General features: G+C 39.2%; 2 long non-coding RNA genes across 2 annotated transcripts; one reads left to right on the top strand and one right to left on the bottom strand.

Annotated features, from left to right (window-relative positions):
* Positions 1 to 1,512: 1,512 nt before the first annotated feature.
* Positions 1,513 to 11,904, bottom strand: LOC132342560 (uncharacterized). The gene is made up of 3 exons (XR_009490969.1): positions 11,825 to 11,904; positions 9,020 to 9,123; positions 1,513 to 1,711 (listed from the first exon to the last, which is right to left on the bottom strand). It is a non-coding gene; the product is annotated as an uncharacterized lncRNA (long non-coding RNA).
* LOC132342561 (uncharacterized) lies at positions 2,040 to 11,938 on the top strand. Its single transcript, XR_009490970.1, has 3 exons — positions 2,040 to 2,607; positions 7,246 to 7,317; positions 11,852 to 11,938. It is a non-coding gene; the product is annotated as an uncharacterized lncRNA (long non-coding RNA).
* The last annotated feature ends 5,966 nt before the right edge of the window (positions 11,939 to 17,904 follow it).

Below are 17,904 nucleotides of genomic sequence, written 5' to 3'. Positions count from 1 at the left end.
ACTCTTTCCTTCTCATTAAAGTTATCTTTCCATCTTCATATATCCCAAGCAAATAATCATTGTTTAAGATTTCAAATCCAAAATTATTTTCCTTTAATTTTAGAAAAGTGACCAAATTTGGATTCTGCTGTGTTTTTTATGGGAACGGTACACTTTGATACTGGGTAAGGGGAAGGATATGTTTCCCTGTTCAAAGACTGCTTCATTTTTCAAAAAGTAATTTCAAAATCTTTCCATAAATCTTCAATTATTTAAATAATCATGCGTGAGTGCCTGCTAAGTCACTTCAGTCCTTTCAGACTCTTTGTGACCCTATGAGCTATAGAACCCCAGACTCCTCTGTCTATGAAATTCTCCAGCAAGAATACTGGAATGAGTTGCCATGCCCTCCTCCAGGGGATCTTCCTGACTCAGGGATCAAACCTGCATCCCTTATGCCTCCTGCATTGGCAGGTTGGTTCTTTACCAGTAGCACCACCTGGGAAGCCTCTGACTAATCATATCAAACCCAAAACCTAATATTTTTAAGTTTTAAAATGTGAAATAAGTAATTGAAGCTCTTCCTGAATAATTACCACTAAAACTGACTAGTCATTCATTCATCTTAAACCCACTTACTTACATAGATTAAGGTGAAGGCACAAAATAAAGCTACCTCTGTAAAAATCACCCCAAGAGTAGAAGATTCCAACTACTGCTAAGCGTGCCAGTCACAGCTAAAAAGAGCAAAGTTGCAGGTGTCTTAAAGACAGGAAATAAAAATAAACCCAATTTTTCCAAAAATATAAAAATAAACAACTTTCCACTTGCAATGGGAACTTCCTCCTTCATATAGGTGAGGAAAAAAGCAATTCTCAGGGGCACACATTTTCCTACAGCCATGAGTATTTTCCAGTCATGCTATTTTAATCCCAACTAAGCCACCCTCCCTCTCCTTTCTCTCAAGAACATTTATTTATGACTGGCTGGAAGACTGGAGAATACAGTACATGAAGCTTCTGGACTTTTTTTTTCTAATAAGACTGCTCAAATGTCACAAAATATATTTGCCTTCAAATATACTCTCAATATATAAAAATTCAGACCAGTGTACCCACTGCTTCCTAATTCCAATTCAATTTAATCATAAATGGAAAATATGTCCAAGACAACAGAGTCTCTGAGTACTTGATGGTGGCTACATTATTCAAAAAGCTTCACAAGCATGACTGAAAAAGAGAAAGCCTGACGCACCCAGGAGAGATATCAAGGAGACAATTGTGGCAGGAAAGGGGACAGAAGAAACATTTCACAAAACGGAGGAGAAAGGAGAAGAGTGCAATCAAGTTAATGACATTGACTATTTGAAGAATTGGGAAAACTCTCAAAATAAAGCATAAAAATTGGGACAGGAAATTGTATATACAGCATGACTCCAATTTTGTGATACAACTGTGTATTTTCTTGAAGAAAATATTGAGGGGGGTTGCACCTAAATTAGTTGGGCTTTGTTTGTTGCTTTTTTTTTTTTTTTTTTTTACTTTTTCATTCCACTCTGTATTTCTTATCACAAATGTGCTTGTGAGATTGAAAAAATACACACTCACGTGCCTTTCGTGAAAATGCGGCTCCTTTCTTGTCCTTATAATTGACATGATGCGTCGCTAAAGTTCGGGCTCTCAGTAGAGTTGGGAAGTAAACCGGTCCAATAAGGTTACTCCTTTTCTTCTGGCTGTAAGATACAACTTGAGGGTAGAAGAATAACTTCCGGCTAAGCAAGGCCTCTTTGGAGTAATGGCAGCTCGTGAAAGGCTTCTGTCCGAGGGCAGCACCTCGCATGCTGGCAGGCCTGGTCTCTGTCCTACGAAACCTACTGAAGACGTGCTGGGCTCGGCCAGCATTTAGAAGCCCCGAGCTCCACCAAGGCAAAAGAGTAAACTAACACAGCGTCTCCTAGCCACTCAGGATTGCCCAGAACCGCGGCTCCCAGGCTGCCCTGCGCCACGCACCATCGCGCACACCACGCACCGTCTCGCTCAGCCACGCACCTCAGGCCGAAGAGCCCGGCCTCTGAGGCAGGCGGGTGTAGTACTGCGGCTGGTCTGTAGTGCTGCTCACTCCCTAATTTGAAGCTTCTGTGACTGCAACTTGCACAGCTCGGTTGTGATGTCTGAGTCTCTCAAACGCAGCCATCATTTCCTTGAAGGAACAATGAGGTGCTTCCTTGCTTCCCATCCCGACCATACATTTTCCTGGTAATGCGGCCTTGGTGCTTTTAATCACCCCTTCAGGAGCAACCCGCGCCGGAGGCCAGGGGCGACAACAAAAGGAGTTACCCCGCGTCTGAGGTCAGGGGCGGCAGCCGGGAGGAGATACCCCACGCCCCAAGCCCGAGGCCATGGGCGGCGGCGGGGAGGAGCAACCACACGACTGAGGCCAGGGGCGGTGGCCCGGAGGACCAACCCCACGTCCAAGTAGCCGTGGCTGCATGGGCGCAGGAGGGCCTAGAGGAGCTATCCCACAGTGAAGGTCAGGAAGGGCGGTGGTGAGGAGATACCCCTCGTCCAAGATAAGAAGCAATGGCTGCGCTTTGCTGGAGCAGCCGTGAAGAGATACCCCACGCCCAAGGTAAGAGAAACCCAAGTAAGACGGTAGGTGTTGCAAGAGGGCATCAGAGGGCAAGCACACTGAAACCATACTCACAGAAAATAGTCAATCTAATCACACTAGGACCACAGCTTTAACTCACTAAGCCATGCCCGTGGGGCAACCCAAGACGGGCGAGTCATAGAGAGATTTGACAGAATGTGGTCCACTGGAGAAGGGAATGGCAAACCACTTCAGTATGCTTGCCTTGAGAACCCCATGAACAGTATGAAAAGACAAAATGATAGGATACTGAAAGAGAAACACCCAGGTCAGTAGGTGCCCAATATGCTAGTGGAGATCAGTGGAGAAATAACTCCAGAAAGAATGAAGGGATGGAGCCAAAGCAAAAAGAATACCCAGCTGTGGATGTGACTGGTGATAGAAGCAAGGTCCGATGCTGTAAAGAGCAATATTGCGTAGGAACCTGGAATGTCAGGTCCATGAATCAAGGCAAATTGAAAGTGGTCAAACAAGAGATGGCAAGAGTGAATGTCAACATTCTAGGAATCAGTGAACTCAAATGGACTGGAATGGGTGAATTTAACTCAGATGACCATTATGTCTACTACTGCGGGCAGGAATCCCTCAGAAGAAATGGAGTGGCCATCATGGTCAACAAAAGAGTCCGAAATGCAGTACTTGGATGCAATCTCAAAAACGACAGAATGATCTCTGTTCGTTTCCAAGGCAAACCATTCAATATCACAGTAATCCAAGTCTATGCCCCAACCAGTAACGCTGAAGAAGCTGAAGTTGAACGGTTCTATGAAGACCTACAAGACCTTTTAGAACTAACACCCAAAAAAGATGTCCTTTTCATTATAGGGGACTGGAATGCAAAACTAGAAAGTCAAGAAACACCTGGAGTAACAGGCAAATTTGGCCTTGGAATACGGAATGAAGCAGGGCAAAGACTGATACAGTTTTGCCAAGAAAATGCACTGGTCATGACAAACACCCTCTTCCAACAACACAAGAGAAGACTCTATACATGGACATCACCAGATGGTCAACACCAAAATCAGATTGATTATATTCTTTGCAGCCAAAGATGAAGAAGCTCTATACAGTCAGCAAAAACAAGACCAGGAGCTGACTGTGGCTCAGACCATGAACTTCTTATTGCCAAATTCAAACTGAAATTGAAGAAAGTAGGGAAAACCACTAGACCATTCAGGGTATGACCTAAATCAAATCCCTTATGATTATACAGTGGAAGTGAGAAATAGATTTAAGGGCCTTGATCTGATAGATAGAGTGCCTGATGAACTATGGAATGAGGTTCGTGACATTGTACAGGAGACAGGGATCAAGACCATTCCCATAGAAAAGAAATGCAAAAAAGCAAAATGGCTGTCTGGGGAGGCCTTACAAATAGCTGTGAAAAGAAGAGAAGCAAAAAGCAAAGGAGAAAAGGAAAGATATAAACATCTGAATGCAGAGTTCCAAAGAATTACAAGAAGAGATAAGAAAGCCTTCTTCAGCAATCAATGCAAAGAAATAGAGGAAAACAACAGAATGGGAAAGACTAGGGATCTCTTCAAGAAAATCAGAGATACCAAAGGAACATTTCATGCAAAGATGAGCTTGATAAAGGACAGAAGTGGTATGCACCTAACAGAAGCAGAAGATATTAAGAAGAGATGGCAAGAATACACAGAACTGTACAAAAAAGATCTTCACAACCCAGATAATCACAATGGTGTGATCACTGACCTAGAGCCAGACATCCTGGAATGTGAAGTCAAGTGGGCCTTAGAAAGCATCACTACGAACAAAGCTAGTGGAGGTGATTCCAGTTGAACTATTCCAAATCCTGAAAGATGATGCTGTGAAAGTGCTGCACTCAATATGCCAGCAAATGTGGAAAACTCAGCAGTGGCCACAGGACTGGAAAAGGTCAGTTTTCTTTCCAATCCCAAAGAAAGACAATGCCAAAGAATGCTCAAACTACTGCACAATTGCACTCATCTCACACGCTAGTAAAGTAATGCTCAAAATTCTCCAAGCCAGGCTTCAGCAATATGTAAACCGTGAACTTCCTGATGTTCAAGCTGCTTTTAGAAAATGCAGAGGAGCCAGAGATCAAATTGCCAACATCCGCTGGATCATAGAAAAAGCAAGAAGTTCCAGAAACACATCTATTTCTGCTTTATTGACTATGCCAAAGCCTTTGACTGTGTGGATCACAATAAACTGTGGACAATTCTGAAAGAGATGGGAATACCAGACCACCTGACCTGCCTCTTGAGAAATTTGTATGCAGGTCAGGAAGCAACAGTTAGAACTGGACATGGAACAACAGACTGGTTCCAAATGGGAAAAGGAGTTCGTCAAGGCTGTATATTGTCACCCTGTTTATTTAACTTATATGCAGAGTACATCATGAGAAACGCTGTACTGGAAGAAACACAAGCTGAAATCAAGATTGCCAGGAGAAATATCAATAACCTCAGATATGCAGATGACACCACCCTTATGGCAGAAAGTGAAGAGGAACTCAAAAGCCTCTTGATGAAAGTGAAAGTGGAGAGTGAAAAAGTTGGCTTAAAGCTCAACATTCAGAAATTGAAGATCATGGCATCCGGTCCCACAACTTCATGGGAAATAGATGGGGAAACTGGGGAAACAGTGTCAGACTTTATTTTTCTGGGCTCCAAAATCACTACAGATGGTGACTGCAGCCATGAAATTAAAAAGCGCTTACTCCTTGGAAGGAAAGTTATGACTAACCTAGACAGCATATTCAAAAGCAGAGACATGACTTTGCCAACAAAGGTTCGTCTAGTCAAGGCTATGGTTTTTCCTGTGGTCATGTATGGATGTGAGAGTTGGACTGTGAGAAGGCTGAGCGCCGAATAATTGATGCTTTTGAACTGTGGTGTTGGAGAAGACTCTTGAGAGTCCCTTGGACTGCAAGGAGATCCAACGAGTCCATTCTGAAGGAGATCAGCCCTGGGATTTCTTTGGAAGGAATGATGCTGAAGCTGAAACTCCAGTACTTTGGCCACCTCATGCGGAGAGTTAACTCATTGGAAAAGACTCTGATGCTGGGAGGGATTTGGGGCAGGAGGAGAAGGGGGCAACAGAGGATGAGATGGCTGGATGGCATCGCTGACTCGATGGACGTGAGACTGAGTGAACTCCGGGAATTGGTGATGGACAGGGAGGCCTGGCATGCTTGGAAAGAGTCGGACACGACTGAGCGACGGATCTGATCTGATCCACACCACAAAGTTAATCGCGACTTGCGTGTCTGACCATTTGCTTCCTCAGCCTATGTTTGACTTTGTGTGCACTTGATCTGACTTAGACTTCCTTTATATCCCTTTTCCCCTTCCCATGGCAGTAGTTCTTCACTTCTTAGGAACCGTAATGCTGGAATGGATGCGTGACGGCATGCAAAGTCACTTCAGTCCTGTCCGACTCTTTGTGATGCCATGGACTTAGCCCTTCAGGCTCCTCTACCAGTGGGGATACTCCAGGTGAAAATTCTGAGTGTGTTGGCATGCCCTCCTCCAGGGGATCTTCCCAACCCAGGGATAGAATGGAATGGATGCAGAGAAACTCTAATTTCAGAAGGTTTTAAAAAAACGATAATTTAATACTACAAGATACTCCATCACATATATTTCCTACTTCTGTAATCCCCTCCCCAAAATATTAGTTTTAAAGTATGATGAAGAGAATCCTACGGTTATTCTGAAAGCACAGATAGCCAGGTAGTTCTTATTTTCTGCCCACAAGATAAGTTTTCTAAAAATACATTCCATTTTGAATTCCCCAAGAATATGTTGCCAATCCTGCCTGGGACAAGAGAGCAGGATGAGACATGGATGAGCTCTGTAATGTATATGAAGTGCTTAGCCTTCCATACGTATTGGTATTCTATAATGTTAGCTATGATTACCATACTGCAGAAAAAGAGAACCAGAGAAATAGATTTGAGCAGAGTGCCACAGTAGGCGAAGAACATGTGTGAGTCCCACACCCACATGGACCCATAAACTGATCACTAATTTCACCCTCAATTTCAAATTGCTACCCTAGTCCAGAAAACAAGTACACTCATTTTTGATCTCACTTTCCATAAAGGAAACTGTAATACTGATCCTGGCGGGAATACTTGCCACCATTATTTAAAATGTTCTAAGTTGCAATGAAAGGAATGAACCCTATACAGAAACACAATTTGAACCCAAGGTATATATAGTAAGATGCTGTATTACAAGCTTTCACTATTTTCAGAAAATGTCACTCTAGAAATGAAACATTAAGCATATACACAGTTGAAGATATAGAATTCTGTAGCCTGTTACATGGATTATGGAGAGGAGGAAAAGGGGAGAGAAATGGAGGAAAAGAAAGAGTTTTGCCAACATAAACTCTGATTTGAGGAGATGAGGGGCCTGTGGAGAGGATGGTGCGGGCAAATTGATGAGGAAGATATTTGGTTAGGAAACCGAAGGAAATCAGTTTGAAATGACTGTGATAGAGTACCTTCCAGATATAAGCAGTATTAGGGCCTTTCTTTTCACTTTTAAGTATAATTTGAATATAATATTAATATTTTCCATTTTAAAAATAAAATATTAAGAAATTTTCTCTTTTTTTAAGGAAAAACCTAGCATCTAGTTGTTGAAGACTTTACAAGACTGTTCCTCATTTAAGCCAAGTCCACTTAATAAGGTCAGAACAAATTCAAACTTAATGATTTGTGGATTTTTTTTTTAATAAACAGCATACTACAAGATGACAGATATATAAAGGAAAAAGAACGGTAAATCATTTGCAAGTTTATCAGATTAAAACCAGCAACTACCATTTCAAATGTTCTTGGGTTTTTATGTTGTATGAATAGAAATCATAGTTTATAAATTGTTAGCAAAATTTCTATTTGATGCACTTTTCAGCATATGGTCCTTCAGGAAGATTATTTTGAAGGACAAAAAGATGCTACTAACCAATTGTGTTAACTTGATCCCAGACTTACCAATGGTAAGAGAAATAATCATTGCGTGTGTGGAAAAAGCTTTTTCTGCAGCACACTATTTAAAGAAGTAAAAATAAGGATGTCGTTGAAGCTATTTCAGATAAATTCTAAAGATCTAGTAAATGCCCAGATCACTTTGTGGGTGGAGCAAAAAAACACCATGTAATGGCTAACAATGCTTTAAAATCACTACAAATGTAAATGTCTATTTCACAAGTATTGGTTTATGTCATGTAGTGACTCAGGTAACACTCACAACTACAACCATAACATAAAATATTCCAGAGGGAAAAAAAACAATGAGAAGCCTGAAAACCAGAACACTGTCTTAAACTGAAAGGACAGTAAAGACACATCATTTTTGTATTTTAAAATCTCCTAAAACTTGGATTTTCCTGTAAGCAAAAAAGGTATCCTCCTGAAGAGCTCATACACAGTGTTATATATGTTTCCATTGCAATTCTAAAACTCTTCATATTGATTATACTTTTCTGGATGCCTGCAAAAATCTTCTCTGAAATGGAGAATACCCTCCAGAGCAGAATTTCTTTTTCAAACAATACAACTTGAAGAGTCACAGTGCCCTCTAGTGGCCAACTGATAAGACCCACTTTTACTTCAATCTCAGAAAACAAAAAGTTTTCAGTGAATCTTGTATATTTTCAAATAGTTTTTCCCATAAATATTAATAAATGCCAATTTCTGTTTCTGAGAGGGAAAAATATTTATGGTCAGTTAGCACATAGCACAGTGGATAATGACTCCCTTTTTTGTCCATTGCTCATATAGTTAAGTTGTATCTAAATGGCAAAAAAGGCTTAACTCCAATCAAGCCTGCAAAACAAGGGCCATTAAAATGTACAAATGTAAAATTTTAATCTAGAATTGTGGTAAGGACAATTTTATGGAGTTTTGGATCTGTAGTTAAGTCTCAAATCTGCCAGTGTCTGACAGTGAGACCTGTGGAAAGGAACGTGATCACGCTGCACCTCACTTCTCTTCATGTGTAAATGAATAAAAGTTGGCAGTATTGGTGAGGATGCAGGAAAATGAACTCTAAACACTTCTAGTAAGAGCATTGATGCTACAACCTTTCTGGAGGGAAAATTGGCATTGACTCTCAAACTAACAGGCGTTTCCTAAATTTATTGTCAAAAACTCTCCAAAACCAGGATTTTCCAAATGTACATTGCCTTAGTGCCAGAATAAGTGTCAATATTTAATTCTTACTCTGTCTCATCCACTAAGTGCTTTAAGTATTTTTTCATTTAATTCTCAAAAAAATCTTATGATCCAGAACCATAATTAACCATATTTACGTGTCAGGAAACTGAGGAAACTCAGATGTGAAACTGAGACATGCAAACGTGAAAAGCTGCCCAAGTGGTATAAACTTACCAATAACTGCTAAAACCTGGATCCAAACCCAGACTGTATGGTTCAGGGTCCACACTGCTGACCACTTGCTCTACTTCCAGAACTTCCTCTTCTGGGAATTTATTCTAAGGAAATAATCAAGAATATGCATGAATACTTTTATTTTTTTAATTTATTTTTAACTGAAGGATAATTGTTCTACAATGTTGTGTTGGTTTCTGCTGTAGAACGAGGTGAATCAGCCATAAGTATACATACACAAAGACTGTTCAACCAGTGTTAATTTCAGCATCATTTATAATAAAGGAGAAGAAAGGAAAATAACCTAAATTACCATTAAAATGATTGTGTTAAAACCAAACAATTGGCTCTGTACCCTTAAAGAGCATCTAATAACATGGAAAATGTTCCCAAATATAGAAAGTGAAACGTTAGAAGCATGCACACATAGATATATATGTATATGTACATTGTGCTCCTATTTTGTAAAGAAATATATGTTCAAGAAAAACGAAGGAAAATTATCCAAGTATAAATAATAATTATGTCTAATTGGTGAGTTTACGGGGTAATGATTTTTATTATCTTTTTTATGCCCATTTTTCAAATTAATTCTAAAAATACATTATTTTAATGACGGGTTCAGGCCAAATGTGCTCTCAGATACTTTCTGACTCTAAATTTTTATTATTTTGAATGTGACAAATAGAGAATAGTCATGGAGTTTTAGAACTAGGGGAGAAAAAAGGTTACATTGTCTCCAGCAGTTTCCAAATCTGTTTGATCTTCAGAATCACCTGAGCTGATCAAAATACAGACTCCCTGCTTCCCTCTTTCCCTGAAGCAAATCACCTGCGCACGAAGCTCAGGTGATTTCTTATGATCTGACACTTTGGGAACTACAAATTTACCCCCATTGCATGACTGAGCGACTTCACTTTCACTTTTTCACTTTCATGCATTGGAGAAGGAAATGGCAACCCACTCCAGTGTTCTTGCCTGGAGAATCCCAGGGGCAGGAGAGCCTGGTGGGCTGCCCTCTATGGGGTCACACAGAGTCAGACACGACTGAAGTGACTTAGCAGCAGCAGCAGCAAGTAGTAAAACAGGATTCTTCTAAACCAAACGCAGACCAGAGTCATCATATACCATTATAAGCTATCATATCCTATTATCAATTGATATTGATATTGACAAACTTTAACTTTAGTTTCAATTCCTTAATTTTGTTAAGGAAAAAGTGCATCTTACAATAAACAACAAATTTACTAATGAAAAAATTTTAGCCATAAAAACAATGAAAGTTATACCCACCAACACTGAGCAGAGAGAATGTATTTTTTTTTTTTTTTTTTGATATTTATTCCTTTTGGCTGCGCTGGGTCTTTGTTGAGGCATATGGACTTTCCTAGTTGCAGAGAGTAGGGGCTACTCTTTAGTTTCGGTGCATGGCTTCTCGCATTGGCTTCTCTTGTTGTGGAGCATGGACTCGAGTGCGCGGGCTTCAGTAGTTGTGGCTAGGCTCAGTGGTTGTGGCTCACAGGCTTAGTTGCCTCACAGCATGTGGGATCCTCCTAGACCAGGGATCAAACCTGTGTCCCTTGCATTGGCAGGTGGATTTTCAACCACTGGACTAGCAGGAAGTCCCTGAATTCTTACCTATATTCATTGCAAATAGCTTGTCCTCATTTCTCAAATACATGCTTACTTAAAGGAACCAAGATTTATCCCTTAGTGCCCACAAGACCCAAAATCAGATTCCCTCCCCCCACCCCAAAAAGAAGCATACATTTCAGTTAACACAGCAAAAAAAAAAAAAAAAATTGTTTCAAGCAAAAGATCATCCAAAGGTTCTCAGTAGTCCTAGTTGCACAGAGTAAGGAAAAGACACTCTGGACACAGTGAAAGCATTTATAAAGAGAGAAGTTAAGACTTGCAAAATCTCTCTTGAAGTTCCAGAATTTAAGTATTTGTCACCTTTTTGAAGCTACTTAGCATATTCTTGGGGCAGCAATTTTTATTTGTGGTGTAGTAACCTGAGTCCCAAATTGGCTATATGGAAGAAAATAAAGTTTCACTAACTCTCAGGGAGATTCATATCACCTGAGTCTATCTTATTCAAACCACAAACCTAGTTGCATGCTATACCCATGGCACTTTGTACATGAAGACATCTACCCGAGGTGTACCCAAGCAGAAAACAGGAAGCTGGCTATTGATCGAAAGTGAAGAGTGAAAGTCACTTAGTCATGTCCATATTCTGTGACCCCATGGGCTGTAGCCTGCCAGGCTCCTCTGTCCTTGGGATTTTCCAGGCAAGAATACTGGAGTGGGTAGCCACTTCCTTCTCCAGGGGCTCTTCCTGACCCAGGGATCAAATCCAGGTCTCTCACCTTGCAGGCAGACTCTTTACTGTCTGAGCCACCAGGGAAGCCCACTGATTTTAAAATGATAGGTAAATAAGATTGAAAGGTAAGATGGTTCATCTCACCTTCCTAAAATTCCAAACTAAATATCTCCTGATATTACAGTCTTAAAACAAAAATGCATACACTCACAAAACATTTAAAAATAAAAACCAGGACCAAGGTTGAATTTTAAAACTTCATGAAAATTGTTGGGTAGTAGTGGGCATTGAGGCAACATTAATTGTGGGTAACATGTTCTGGTGGGCTGCCGTCTATGAGGTCACACAGAGTCAGACATGACTGAAGCGACTTAGCAGCAGCAGCAGCAACATGTACTGTTGGTTTGACTGCTTTGGTGACTCATCAGATAACACCTTCCCCCAAGTTGTAACTGCAAACTGTGCTTCAGTGCCCTTACCTGAGCCTTCTCTCTGCTTTCTTACAGTCCTGGAAAATGTTCTACTCAAGGCAGCAAGTACACACAGAGCCCAAATGAACTATAATTAAAGTGGCAAGAGACCAAGGAAAAGAGCAGTGTTAGTTCAATTGTTTCCTTTGCACGGGTAACAGATGGACTCCAAGGTCTAATAACCCTTTGTACTTCAGCTAAGGCTGACAATGCGTCATTATACTCAGATGGAAGCAAGAAGAAGGTGCCTAGCAACTTGGGCTTGGAATGCCTAGGCTTTTGTCAATTTACATCATAATCTTAATATTAAACAGGCTTGCTCTCATTTGCCAGTCATCACCTCATTTTATGTTTTTCAAACACAAGAAGATTAGTCTTTCTTGAAAGTACTTTAGCCCCTTAGATACAGAACAGTAGTAGTATTTTAGAGTCTCCCCTTATAAATGTGTACATAAAACTGCCATGATCCTTGATGGAAATTATATCAGTAAGTTGGGGGGCCTACCATGGGTAATATTTTCATTAGCAACAGTATGCACATAACCCAGGCTCTTTTTGGAATTCAGTAGGATACCAAGGACTATTTTTGGGGCCTCATTACTCTTGTATTCTTGTACTTTATGTATATAAGAAGTCATTAGAATGTCTATTTAATTTTATATTCTCCTTTTTAAGCTCTGTTTGTCTATATTTTATGCTGCAAATAAAATGTGTGTGTGTTGGGTTGTGTGCTCAAGCATTTCAGATGACTAGATGATGATATGTGTTCAATGAATAGTTGATAAAAGAAGACAAGAAGGAAAGAATGAAGAAGGAAAGGAGACGTGAGAATGAATAAAAATCACTGAACCATCAGTGAACCGCCTGCCCTTCTCACAGCATAGAACAGGCAGAATTTTCATTAGTAACATATAACCAGGAGGATGAAAATCACAATTTATCTCCAATAGCCTACTATGATGTCTATTTATATCAGTCTAGGAGAAAGACAGAGTTTGTTAATCTTTCATTCTATGGTAAAGAAAAGAAATATTGGGGGAAAATTCATTTCTATCAGGAAACCCAGAAACATTGGTTGCAGATGTAAATATCATTTCCTATCCTTAGGTCCCAGGTAAACAGCTTAACATAATAGCTGGCATTCTCCTGGCTTTCTTACTGCAGATGCCAGTGAAAAAGAAGAATGAGATCATTATACAGATGACGAAGTTATCACTGAACTCTTGCAAATCTTTTTGACAACAACAAAAAATGGAATAAGAAATGTTGCCAACAGAATTACCACTAAGATGAAGAATATATAACAGTGTATGTTACTCATAACAGGACCCAACCTCCCCAGTAGCTATGGACATTTGGAGTCAGAAGACACTTCAAGGAGGAGAAAATTAGGAGATTTTTATAGACCACATAGTTCTCATCAACTCAGGAGAGAGAGAGGAAATGTCCCAATCCAAACTTTACTTGGAGGAAGAAACTTTTCCCAACACTACTGATGTACTTTGGTCTAACATAATGTCTTCTCCATTGCCATACTCTCTTGCCATGTGACAACCTCTAGTGAGAAAAGTTGTGTCTATCTCATCTTTATCTTATCCCTATCATCCTATGGTATATAACCATATACTTGGAAGATCTTAAGTAAATGTTACAAAGGGCCATAAAATAGTTTAGAAAAGAAAAAATGTGAGAAAAGCAATTAGTGAAACAACTAATGGAAGCAAAGGCAAAACAGAAAGAAAATCACTGTGGCCAGAACAGTCAAGGCTTCTCTCTTGAGTGGATAAGGTAATTTTCCTGCTTCAGGCACAAAGAGGGATTTGATTTTTTTTTCTTCCTTATTTTTCACATCCAGTCTATTGAAATATTAGTAGACCTTTTCAAGATGGGTGTTAAACTTCTACAAGTTTAGCATTCTTTATGTAAAGGGATAAAGGTAGCCAAAGACTGTCCTAATTTCAGCTGGACAACTAACTTCCTGTGGAGCCTTGAGAATATATTTTAACCTTTCCAGATCAAGGCCATGGCTTTCTCATGGGTAAAAGAAAGCTAAATTATCTTCCTATGCTTCATTCATGAAGTGTGTTAGAATCCAAAAAGACACTGGTAAATTTTAAAATATTTTGTTACTTTTTTTCCTCCGAAGATAAAAAGGGATCATCCCTCCAATGAAGGGAAGACATGACGTCTACAGGATTAAGTCATTTTAGATTCTTAAATGTATGGCATTCTTAAATAGGAACCTCAAACCTTCAGTTCTGGATAACCTCTCACAATTGCACCACTGTTTTAATACATTCTTACAATGCCAAGGTTTGAGAAAAGAGGGTAAAAATACCTTCTCTGGGCAATTTGTGTGCAAATGGAACAGCTTATTAAAGATTCCCTCAATGAGATGCGTAAACACTGGTGTTGGCCACAAAGAAACAGTTTCCTAGGGCAAACTTCATGGTTTGATTTCCCAGAAATACCCTGGAAACTGAACAGAAGGAAACGCCTTATACCGCTTTGTCTGTAGCCACAAAATACACACATAGGGTCCCACCCAGCCTGAATTTAACCCTGTGCGCCCAAAAAGGACAAAAATAAGTTTTAAAAATCCCATAATGAGGCCATTGTACACATAAAAATAGTATCTGCACTACCTATGCATGAAAGCCAATATAATTGTGGCCAAAGAAACTGAGTTCCTTCAGAGTAGAAATGTGAACAGGTGCCCTGTGATAATATGTTCTAGGCTAGAAACCATTCAAGGTTCCCTCTGCTCCCCTCAGCTCTACTTAGTTTAAATCCACCCTGGGTGGAGAAGGAAGAGGGTAGTTGGCAATTTACTCAATTTAGAATATTTCATAGACTTCAGTGAATATTTATAAGAATATATTTAACTGTCAAATATTAATTTCTTTTAAGAACTGTCATTATTGTAATTGTTGATCTAACAGAAGAAGATTTAGAACAAATCATTCAGACTTGTTCTATTCTTATATGGTTACCTATATGTCTACTACCATCTTATACCCCAAATGAGGCTTATCATTGTCTTTCTATCCTACTCCCATCCCATCAAACTAATTTACTGCCAGGATTAGCCACTTCTATTAGCAGATTGGAAACTATAGAGTCAACATCAACCTCTCTCCTTCTTTCCATAACTCAACTGATCAACATTCCTTTAAATAGTTCTTAGAAATGCTTCTCATTTTCTCTGCTGCTGCCATGGTCCAGGTCTTTGGCATCCTGCCCTGATTGCTTCCAATCTTGCCTTTCCACCGCTGGTTCTCAACACTAATTGTACTACCTCAAAAATTTGAGAGGTACCCCCAAACTTCATACACCTATCCCTAGAGGGTAAGTTGTTGCTTGCCTGCTTCACTCAAAATAATAAAAACTTTTAGTGTAGAGACATGTGGAATTTTTTATTAATGTTAAATTGGGGTGCTTTATAGTAACAGGCTTCCCAGGTAGCACTAGTCATAAAGAATCCACTTGCCAATGCAGGAGATATAAGAGACACAAGTTCGATCCCTGGGTCGGGAAGATCCCCTGGAGAAGGAAATGGCAACCCACTCCAGTATTCTTGCCTGGAGAATCCCAAGGACAGAGGAGCCTGGCAGGCTACAGTTCCATAAGGTCTCAAAGAGTGAGATACAACTGAAATGACTGAGTGCAAATACATGCACTTTATAGTAATATCTATTTTCATACTGTCAGCTGACACACAAGTATTTCTGGTCAGTGAGTATAAAATGCCTGTGCCATTTATTTTGTAGGAAAAATTTTTCTTTGCCCCAAATTACCCACAGGTTACAAACTGCTATAACTGAGTTAGTGATTATCACTGTCACGTGATATGCTGGACAGATCATGGGACTAGGAAATTTGAGTTCTGATTCTTGGATAAGTTATTTATTCTGATGGGTTTCTGGTGGTTTTTTTTTAATGAGAATAATATTATTTTCCTTTCATACCTCACAAAATTATTGTCAGGGTTAAATGAGATAATATATATATAAAAAAGTATGTACAACTACAAATTATAAATGGCCTCCTCTTCAGATATATATTTTATTTCTAAATAGACTATAAATCTTTAGAATTGTCTAACTTTGTTGTAAGTAAATATTGCAAATGAAGCAATATTCTACAAAGAAGAAAAGGCATTTTTCAACAGCTATTGTCTCTGTAATCATGTATGCTTACTGTACACCGGAGGCAGCCCTCTGTACTTAAAGAAACTGTAAGTCAGAGTATGTGGAACCCCTCTTAGGTTGCCAGTACTTTCTCCCACATCTGTAATCACTCCTCACTGTCCTTGGCAAACCCTCCCTAAATCTGCAAATAATTCCTGCTCCCTAATTTCAAAACCAAGAAAAAGCAGCCAAAGCAACAGGTAAACTGCCAGCCATGTTTTGATTCCACATAGGTTCATCAGGCCTAGTTATCTCCCAAATTCCCCTGCAAAGAGGGCTGGAGAAAAATACAGGAGCTGCTGCCAAGAGTGAGGATGCTCACATCTGGTGAGGACGCCTTCTCACGTGTTTGACGGTGAGAAAAGAAAGTGTATCTAAATGTTAATTCACAGGATGGCATTGAATGAGTGCAGGGGCAAAGTAGAGGACCAAGACTGGTTTCAGCCCAAAGCCACATAGCAGACAGATTTACATTTGCTTAGGTCCCTACTTGGAGATTAATCTGGATTATCTCCCAATTCAGGGGCTAAAAAATTATCCCTGGAACTGAAGGGATTTCTAATCATATTCCAATAAACCTGATAAATCCTAGTTAACTTCAAATCCCATGGGATCTTAGTCAAAAACAAAAGCAATGCAAACAAAAGAAAACCTCATAAAACAGAAACTACCTATATCAAACTTCTTTATCCTAGATATTTAGGAACACCATCAAGTTTTAACAACAATAAAATACATAATTCTGAATATAAATTCAGAGGATTCTTCAATTAAACTGTATTTAAATGCAATATGCATGTATTATTAAATTGAGAAATTATTTCTAAATAATAATTAAGATTATTATTGAAGATATGTTTAAGATAAATTGGCAAAATACATTTCTTCTAAGAGTTTACAATATTATCTTCTGTTTCTCAATCATTTGGAGTTATTGAATCTTTTAAAAATCTAATGAAAGATACAGATGCTCTTACCAGAAATACAAATACACCTATAAAATTTACATCCATTTTTTCTTGCTTGGACATGCCCAGTATTCATACACAAATGTGATCCCCTACTTTTGTTTATGTTATTCATGTAGTATTAAATGTTGTCTCCCCAACCCCATCTCTGTCTGGCAAAGTCCTACTCAAAGTCCTGCAAAGTGACTTCCATCATGAATCCTTTCCTGAACATTCATATCTAATGCTTATTAAGAATCCTTAATGTTGAAGAAAAATAGATATGAAGATAATACAAAGTAGCATAATATTAAAGCAATAAATAATGCTTTAAGAGCTAAGACCAACGAGCATTTATTTAGGTGTAAAATGCTCAGGAAAGGATTCATGATGGAAGTCACTTTGCAGGTTGTCCTTGAATGGACAATATTAAAAGAAAAGGGACTAAAACGAAATCTTGAGACTTCCTCAGAAAATTGTTCAATTGCCCAGTTTCCAAATAAGTAAGACTTTAGCGATAGTTTGTAACTCATATCAGGTTTCCGGGTCCCTGACTCTTTAATTTTAGACTCTGCAACATAAAGAGACTGATCTACTGTGCATAAAAACAGAAGGTGTTCCAATACTCAACAATAAGTAGAAATAAACAATGTTGCCAAAGTCAGCAAAAATACTGATTTCTCCCAAAGAGAAGGAATCTCATCAAAACAGTTTAAGCAAGAGTTACTTGACAACAGCAGGCACCAGAACCTTTATCAAAAACCTGCCTCAGACTCAGCCTTCTCAGAATAATGAGAGCTAAATGAGACCCAAGTAATCATCTAATGCAATCTTCCTCAAGAAAACAAAAAGCTAATGTCCAGGGATATTAAGGAAGTTGCTTTTGTAATAAACAACGGGACTAGAGCGTTTGTCTCCTGACTCCCATTTCGGGTGTACTCTCCTCAGCGGC

Source organism: Bos taurus, chromosome 17 (assembly GCF_002263795.3).
Source record: "Bos taurus isolate L1 Dominette 01449 registration number 42190680 breed Hereford chromosome 17, ARS-UCD2.0, whole genome shotgun sequence".
In the NCBI taxonomy this organism is placed as follows: domain Eukaryota; kingdom Metazoa; phylum Chordata; class Mammalia; order Artiodactyla; family Bovidae; genus Bos; species Bos taurus.
This window is presented reverse-complemented; position numbering and strand designations above follow the sequence as displayed.